The sequence below is a fragment of the Dreissena polymorpha genome, chromosome 1, assembly GCF_020536995.1.
Source record: "Dreissena polymorpha isolate Duluth1 chromosome 1, UMN_Dpol_1.0, whole genome shotgun sequence".
NCBI lineage: Eukaryota > Metazoa > Mollusca > Bivalvia > Myida > Dreissenidae > Dreissena > Dreissena polymorpha.
The window spans coordinates 192,990,367-192,998,725 of NC_068355.1; the positions used below are offsets into that span (position 1 = coordinate 192,990,367).

An 8,359-nucleotide genomic window follows, 5' to 3' on the forward strand; every position below is an offset into this window, starting at 1 on the left:
TATATTTGAAAATGTAAGTCTTTAATAAATTACCGGCTGAACTGATCAGCCATTGGTTCCATTTCAAGTTCTTTGGCACTGTAAGTGTAACCATTTCAGGGAAACCATTGATTAGTAAATGATTCTTGAACTGAAAATGAGACTCTTCATAATCTTTTCAATACATGAATTATTCATGAACATATAGTGCAAAGTTGTATTATGAAATTTAAAGAGAATTATCAAACCACTTGTATCTCAGTTATTAGTGTTATATTTAAATTATTGTTATATGTTGCTATCAATATGTTAAGTGCTAATACAAGACTTGTTTCTTCTTACCCTGACCTGTTTGTTGAGCTTTAGTAACACATATGATAACCTTTGCATAAATTGACAAATTCTTGTTCATGAATAGTTCATGAACACTTCATGCCACCTCAGTTCATGAACTCTTGAAGAACTATGGTTCATGAACTATTCACTTACAGTTCGTGAACAGAAATGAGCCTTGAAAAATAGAAGGAAATGTTCATGAACTGTTCATGAACAGCAAAACCCTGAAGAATTTTTCAAGAATTGTGTTGTTCATGAACTGTTCAAGAACACTTCATGCCATTGATGTTCATGAATAGTTCATGAACATTTCATGCCATAATGGTTCAAGAATAGTTCATGAACACTTCATGCCACACGGGTTCAAGAATAGTTCATGAACACTTCATGCCATAAGGGTTCAAGAATAGTTCATGAACACTTCATGCCATTAGGTTTCACGAATATTTCATGAACACTTCATGCCATTAGTGTTCATGAACAGTTCATGAACTAAAATGTCAAGAACTTTTCACAGACGTGGCTCATTTTCTGTTCACAAACTATTCGTGAACAGTTCATGAACTCAGTTCATGAACAGTTCATGAACTGTTCACGAATTATTCGTGAACTGCAGAACAACATTTCGCAGGGGTGTGCATAATACGCAGCTTTACAAGTTGTATTTATTGAGTTTTACAAAATATAATTAAAATATAAATGTGCATATATAATAACATCATTCAAATTGATTTTACTACAAAACTGGATTTTTATTGATTTTTTAAAAATCCTAATAAAATGAGATTGTGTCCATGCGACACATGAACACAGTTAAAAAAATCAGTTAAAATTATTTTTTTTCAAAAAATTAAAAAAAATTCACTGTTAATGAAAGTCATAGAAAATTGCTTATTAAGCTTGAAGTATAGATAAAATAGTACAAACATAAATTCAGATCATGAAATGAAAAGTTTTGTTTGAGAAAATCATAAAAATAATGCCCATTCCCAGTTTGATGTCTTATTCCCAATTGACATGACGCCTTATCTATGATTGCTCCGCCCACTTAATCACGTGGCTCAGTTGGTAGCAAACCTAGACAAGCTAACACCAAAGTGGCTTCATTGCCTATATACTGCATGTAGATTAACGCAATATTCCGGATTATTTTAATGGACTTTTTGACACCATATGACACTTGTATAAGGGTTTGTGTCATTTAGTTATTCTGCGAATGCAAAAAATATATATATAGAGAACATCAGCTAATTATAACGGGTTTTTCGGTACATGAATAACGCTCTCAAACGCTTGCGCACAAACCGAAATCGAACCTCTTATTACGTGTGATATTGGTATTAGCAATAAATTAACACTCCTTCAACGGCATTTACCCATGTTATTTACGAAACATTTCCACTTGTGTATTTGAAACAAAATAGCGCTTTAAACTGGGATTTTGGTGAAGTTTTACACGCTTTCTGACACCGAGTGTACCAAAATCCCACATATTATTACGTATAAAAGTGATATTAATAATATTAAACATTGCTTATGGGACATTTATCAATCACTTTAATTGAAAGTGCAAGACAGCACAATAAGTTTGGTCATTGTCATATATAAAGTAGCGCTGTATGAAGGGGAATTCAGTAAAGCTACCTGTATCAGACGCTGGCGCAGGTACCGACTTCTCCCAAGATCGGCATTTATTGGTTATATCAGTAATAATAAATCTTATTATGTGGCATTTATTGATTCGATTCTATTAAAATAGAAACATATAATCGTTTTCACTTGTTTCTGACACACACAAAACTCGATTAATAACAGGGATTTCGTTAAGTTACGCAAAGTTGGTACCAATCTTCTATATTATTCTACAAGCACACGTGATATAATTCATACTTAATAATGCGTTGTTATTTCTAACATAACATTTCCAGTTTTTTTTAATAAATAAATGCTCCATAAGGGTGATCTTGGTGAATTCTACACATTGAAGCTTCCTGTTGCTCTTGTCAACACCGCATTTCCGCGATTAAAATGGTATACAATTAATTAATCTAACTTATGGATACCGAATGTCAGAGTTACATAAAACCTATTCACACCGTTTTTGCCTTATTTCTTTTCCGCTTTTTTTTCAAATAAATCAAACGAAACTCGTTGAAAACAAGATGTGTTTGTGAAACACAATGTCCCCCTATATGATGTTTGACCTTGTAGGATGACCTTGACCTTGTGAAGGATGACCTTGACATTTCACCACTCAAATGTGCAGCTCCATGTGATACACATGCATCCCAAATATCAAGTTGCTATCTTCAATATTGCAAAAGTATTCATAAAATAAGCGATTTGGGCCACATATATTTGACCTCTGACCTTGAAGGATGACCTTGACCTTTCACCACTCAAAATGTGCAGCTCCATGAGATACACATGCAAGCCAAATATCAAGTTGCTATCTTCAATATTGCAAAAGTATTTATAAAATGAGCGATTTTGGCCACATATATTTGACCTCTGACCTTGAAGGATATCCTTGACCTTTCACCACTCAAAATGTGCAGCTTCATGAGATACACATGCATGCCAAATATGAAGTTGCTATCTTCAATATAGCAAAAGTTATTGCAAAATGTTAAAGTTGGCGCAAACAGACAGACCAACAGACAGACCAACAGACAGACCAACAGATAGACCAACAGACCGGGCAAAAACAATATGTCCCCCACTACTATAGTGGGGGACATAATAAATGAGAACTTTTCGATCTCAAAGGTGGATTAAAAGCGTTCATTGGTGACATCACATGTCTGCACATGTGTAGATACCGTTATTAATATAATATATCACGTGTCAACTTCTAATAACATGTATAATGGCAATAAAGTGCATTACTATCAGAGTAATTAAACACAGCACAAATTAGGCTCCATGCTGGGTTTTATTTCTCTTTAAGTAATGCAGATGAACCTCGCTTCTGTATATTAATGACCTAGTAACTGATAAAACTATTTTTTTTAAACGCGAAATATTATGTGATAATCAGATCGATAACATAAACTATTTAAATCTGCTAGTATATCCGATAAAAATATATTATAATTGTCTTTGACAGTGTTGACGTTTAGTTGTTCGTGGTGACGACCGCATGCATTTATACATCTCTTACACTTCTCAAGATCTCTTGTCGGCTTTGGAAACGATATAAATTAAATGTCACCAACTCATCTTTCAGGATATCGATTGTCAGAGTTACATAGTCCCCATCGACACCGTTTAACCATTTTTAATCTACTTTTTTTTAAGTGGATAACAAAAGAAACTCGCTTAAGTAAAAGTGAACCTATACATAGCTTGTCTAGAAAATGGCGGACAGTTCGTTGCTAACTAACGCGCCTGATTAATCGATGGCTGATTGGTAGATCAGTTCTTAGATAAGAACTTGATTGACAGGCGGCGTCATGTCAATTCACATAATACAGTGTTCTTAGTTTTTCACCCTACAGCATCCACTTATCATTTACGATCTAGTCTGAGATATGATTGGGACAAATGTTCTTACCAAATGTCATGAAAAAAATATGCAATAAATGTTATCTACAAGTATGTCAACAAACCTTTTCTTCAATTTTACCTAGTGATCTACAGTCGAAACTGACCTAACGGCCACCTGAATTTACCGGTCACCTGCAGACAACGGTCAGTCTGGAATCCCCCCGACGAAAAACACTCTATATTACACTTGAATTTAACGACCAACTGACCATAACGGCCAATGGCCACTATATTCCACTCCACAACGGAACGTGACAAGCTTTATTTACTGAATGAATGAGATGCATGAGTAAACAATTATACCAGCGTTGATAAAGTCATTGTTTAATTTAACAATATGAAATTAAATCAATCTAAAAGATATTATTCTCTATTATTCAATGTACACGCGTAAGTTAATGCTATTATTATGATATGTTAATGCAATGAGCATTTGTTTTACACTGTATGCAAACAACTGGGTGGGGGTAACGACGTAGTAATACTACCAACTGACCAACCTTCTTAAAATTGTGATCCGAATTCAACAGTCACCTGTGGACAACGGTCACTTTGATCATTTCCCTTGACTGACTGCTGAATTCAGGTTTGACTGTAGTTTAAATCCAACATGACCAGTTTTGAACTCTATTGATATCATTTGAACAAAATTTAATGTTATTACCAACTTTCATGAAAATGGACTAAACATGTGAGTAATGTGCTTCGTACAAATGAATGATTTGTTTTTTACCAATGACATGCATTATTATTGTCAGTTTGTATTTATTTGTATAAAATATTTGTATAATTTTATGTCGCTGGATATGGACTTAAATAAACAAGAGGCCCATGAAGGCCTGAATCGCTCTACTGCTAAAACACTATAAAATATTTGTATAATTTTATGTTGCTGGATATGGACTTAAAAAATAAGCAAGAGGCCCATGAGGGCCTGAATCGCTCTACTGCTAAAACACTGTGCAAATTTGGAAAGAATAAGATGGAAACTGTGTACTTAATCGCGCAAACAAGGAGAATTTTCTCAAATTCAAGGGGAGATTATTGTGTACTTATTTCTCCGATACTGCTTATATTCAATAGGGTTCAAGTCCTCATTGATATAAAGATACTGTGCAAATTTTGAAATAATTGGATGAAAACTGTGGACTTAATTACGTAAACAAGCGGGATTTCAAAATTTTCTCATATTCAAGGGGAAGTCATTCTGGACTTATTGCTTTGATATTGCTCTTTTTAAACAAGGGCTGTTTGTAAAACATGCCGCATATGGGCTGTCAGTTGTAGTGGCAGCATTGTGTGAATACGTTTTTTGTCACTGTGACCTTGACCTTTGACCTAGTGACTTGAAAATCAACAGGGTTCATATCCCAGTCATGATCAATGTACCTATAAAGGTTAATTATTCTAGGCCTTATTATTCTTGAGTTATCATCTGGAAACCATTTTACTGTTTTGAGTCTATGTGACCTTGACCTTTGACCTGAAAATTAATAGAAGTCATCTGCCAGTCATGATCAATGTAACTATGAAGTTTCATGATCCTAGGCCTAAGCATTCTTGAGTTATCATCCGGAAACCATTTTACTATTTCGAGTCACTGTGACCTTGACCTTCGACCCAGTGACCTGTAAATTGATAGGGTTCGAGTCCTCATTAATATGAAGACACTGAACAAGTTTGAAAAGAATCAGATGAAAACTGTGGACTTTATCTGATAAACAAGAAAAAGTAACCATTTTACTATTTTGAGTCACTGTGACCTTGACCTTTGACCTAGTGACCCGAAAATCTATAGGGGTCATCAGCCAGTCATGTTCAATGCACTTACGAAGTTTCATTATCCTAGGCTTTGCATTCTTGAGTAAACATCTAGAAACCATTTTACTATTTCAAGTCACTGTGACCTTGACCTTTGACCCAGTGAACTGAAAATCAATAGGGTTCGAGTCTCATTAATAAAAAGACACTGAACAAATTTGAAAAGAATCGGATGAAATATGTGGGCTTTATCTGATAAACAAGAAAAAGTAACCATTTTACTATTTCGAGTCACTGTGACCTTGACCTTTGACCTAGTGACCTGAAAATGAAAAGGTGTCATCAACCAGTCATGATCAATGTACCTATGAAGTTTCATGATCCTAGGCCTAAGCATTATTGAGTTATCATCCGGAAACCATTTTACTATTTCGAGTCACTGTGACCTTGACCTTTGACCCAGTGACCTAAAAATCAATAGGGTTCCAGTCCTCATTAATATAAAGACATTGGACAAGTTTGAAAAGAATTGGATGAAAACTGTGGACTTTATCGGATAAACAATAAAAGTCTAACGCACGCACGCACACACACACACACAGACAGACAGACAGACACCATGCCATCCCATAAGCTCTTCTGCCTTTGGCAGTAGAGCTTAAAAGTATGTTTGCTGTGATAGACAAAGAATATGTTAAAGCGATGACATATTTATATTGTATTGGTCTGTAAAATATGGTTGCTGGGCTGAATGTCTGATACTCTTCTTGAGCTTTCAGGAAGATTGCAATCTGGCTAAGATTTTAATTGGATTATGGTACTAAGTTTCATTAGACAATAAATGTGGTCTTTTAATGTTCACATGCTTTTTTTTATTTTATCTAACAAACTATTTGTTTAAACCATACACAACCCAGTTTAAAATGCTTTGGGTATATCATTCTGACAAAAAGTTTCATAAAAAAACTGGGCAATTTTGTTGTCCTCTAGAGTGTTCACAAGATTGTTCTTTCATGTAACCTAGTTTTTACCTCACATGACCAGACTTGAAACGTGGCTGACATATCATTAGGACAAAATGTTCTGAATGAATTTTATGAAGATTTTCCACTAAATTCCGTCCTTGGGTGTTCAAAATGCAAATGTTGATGATGGACAAAGGACGACAAAATTTCATCAAAATAGTTCACCATGGGAATGTTGTGCTCAGGTGAGCTTTTAATGTGACGTGTAAAGTATTTGCAAGGTATCACCATCGGCATGAAAGAAACATGTCCCTCTGTCCGGCACGTATTTAAAAAGCTGGAACTAGTTTTTAACTTAGTGGCTTTATGAATAGAAAACAAGATGTGTTTGTGAAACACAATGTCCCCCTATATGATGTTTGACCTTGTAGGATGACCTTGACCTTGTGAAGGATGACCTTGACCTTGACCTTTCACCACTAAAAATGTGCAGCTCCATGAGATACACATGCATGCCAAATATCAAGTTGCTATCTTCAATATTGCAAAAGTATTCATAAAATGAGCGATTTTGGCCACATATATTTGACCTCTGACCTTGAAGGATGACCTTGACCTTCCACCACTCAAAATGTGCAGCTTCATGAGATACACATGCATGCCAAATATGAAGTTGCTATCTTCAATATAGCAAAAGTTATTGCAAAATGTTAAAGTTGGCGCAAACAGACAGACCAACAGACCAACAGACCAACGGACCAACAGACAGGGCAAAAACAATATGTCCCCCACTACTATAGTGGGGGACATAAAAACTCTGAAAAAGTTTAATGAAGATCGGACAAACCAGACATTCCCAAAAGTATTTTAAGGTCACAGGATATTGGGTCAAAGACATATATTTCCCGGTCTGAAAATTACATGAAAACTCAGATTTAAACTACAAATGTCAACAAACCGACCACAAAATTATAATCAAAGCGCTGAAGTTGTTTGCTGTTGTCCTCCTTCATTAGCTTAGGCTAATCAGTGTGCACAGGCTAATCAGTGTACACAGGCTTATCAGTGTAAACAGGCTAATCAGTGTACATAGGCTAATCAGTGTGCACAGGCTAATCAGTGTACACAGGCTAATCAGTGTTAACACAGGCTAATCAGTGTTAACACAGGCTAATCAGTGTTAACACAGGCTAATCAGTGTTAGCACAGGCTAATCAGTGTGTACATGCTAATCTTATTTGACATGCATTAAACCCTGTTTTCCCTGAAAGCAGCCAATATGTACAGATTTAAATGATAAACACTAGACAGGCCAATGTCGTCTTACAATCTGGTAAATACACTCACTGATTAGTAGAGCAGCCGCTCCTTAGTATTCATCGTCTGCAGTGCAGATTGGCAGCGGTAATCGTTCCTAGCATAGTGAGTTACGGTTCTTAGCATAGCTAAGGCTTCTAAGCATATACTGTTTAGCAAAACAAGGTCTGTAAATTTACTCGACCAATCTAACGCGACCAACTAAAAATCGTTGAAAAGGCACTATTGAGTGTATATTTAATCTACACGAACTGTTAATACAAAGTTCCATTGATATTGGGCAAGACATGTGGCGCCTCTATAATGTTCATATGCAAATTGTTGATGACAGACAATAAATTAACAAACAACATAAACAAAACTGAGAAAAGGTCACGATGAGAAGGTTAAAAATGCAGGCTCAAACAAGCAAACGTCAAGTGTGAACTATCCTCCATAAATAGAGTAAAGGA

General features: G+C 35.4%; 1 long non-coding RNA gene across 1 annotated transcript in view; it reads right to left on the reverse strand.

The window, feature by feature from the left end:
- Window positions 1-2,644: 2,644 nt before the first annotated feature.
- The window catches only part of LOC127864407 (uncharacterized), an 18,666-nt gene continuing 12,951 nt past the window's right edge, over window positions 2,645-8,359 (reverse strand). The window contains exons 2-3 of the long non-coding RNA XR_008041893.1: window positions 7,049-7,200; window positions 2,645-2,698 (exon numbers count right to left, since the gene is read on the reverse strand). This is a non-coding gene — a long non-coding RNA (uncharacterized LOC127864407). The remainder of the gene's footprint in view (window positions 2,699-7,048; window positions 7,201-8,359) is intronic.